The following is a 945-nucleotide window of genomic DNA, read 5'->3' as shown; positions in this document are numbered from 1 at the left end:
GGAGAGGGTGGGCCGTGGGTGGGTCATGGGCCATGGCAGGGGACTTCTGGCTGGGGAGGGCCTCGACTGCATCTGAGCTGTGCACCCCCTATGTGACCCATTTCAGAGCAGAGGGCCAAGGGCCTTGTTTCTACCTCTGATGAAGGTTTCCCTGCCCGCCCCGCCCACCCCCCTCCCGCTCCTGCGCCCTGTCCACCTGTCCTATAGCTGACTTACCTGCCTGCCACAGCACCTTTAGGAAACCTCCTTCTTCAGTTGCTAGTCATATTGGGTCCCCACGACTGCCTGGGAGAAAGACACGATTACGGCCCCATTTTGTAGATGAGGGCACCGAGGCTTGGGATGGAAACCGCTTCCCTAAAATCTCAGAGTAAGAAAGTGGCAGGGCCGGCACTCAAATCTGCCACTCTGCAGGCAAGCGCCCACCGTGTGTTAGGCTCCCTTGCTGGGTGATTTACATACATTGCCTGAGCACGTGTGCGCGCGCACACACACACACACACACACACACCCCTGGGTGGGAGGTGGGTATTCCCGACATCCACACAGATAGTCAAGCAGATCGCTCCAGAGAGACCATCGGCTCCCCCGGGCCTCGCTGTGCGTCGGGACTGAGCCCAAGGCGCAGTTTTCACTCTCGGTCTCTTTCTCCTTTGCTTTGGTGGAGAAGACACATGGCAGGCAGGACCCCAGCCAGTTCGGCACTTTGCCTGGGCACCGTTCAGAGACGGGATGGCACCCTTACTTTCCTTTCCTGGATGGCTCTTCCCCTAATGGACACAAACTCCCTGCCTCTTACGTGTCTCGTCTAGTCTTTTGAGCCCGTGGTGTCCCTTTGAGTCCCTGTGGACCATTCTTGAAAGAGCATACTGTTCAAGAGCCCGATAGTCTTGAACTTCATAATGGTGATAATGGGGGTCCTTGGGTGAGCGCCCATCAGGTGTC

This window comes from Echinops telfairi, unplaced genomic scaffold (genome assembly GCF_000313985.2).
Source record: "Echinops telfairi isolate 266 unplaced genomic scaffold, ASM31398v2 ScPeMD7_7469;HRSCAF=8507_0, whole genome shotgun sequence".
Classification (NCBI taxonomy): Eukaryota; Metazoa; Chordata; class Mammalia; order Afrosoricida; family Tenrecidae; genus Echinops; species Echinops telfairi.
The sequence above is the reverse complement of the archived record's forward strand: the minus strand, read 5'-3'. Positions refer to the sequence as shown.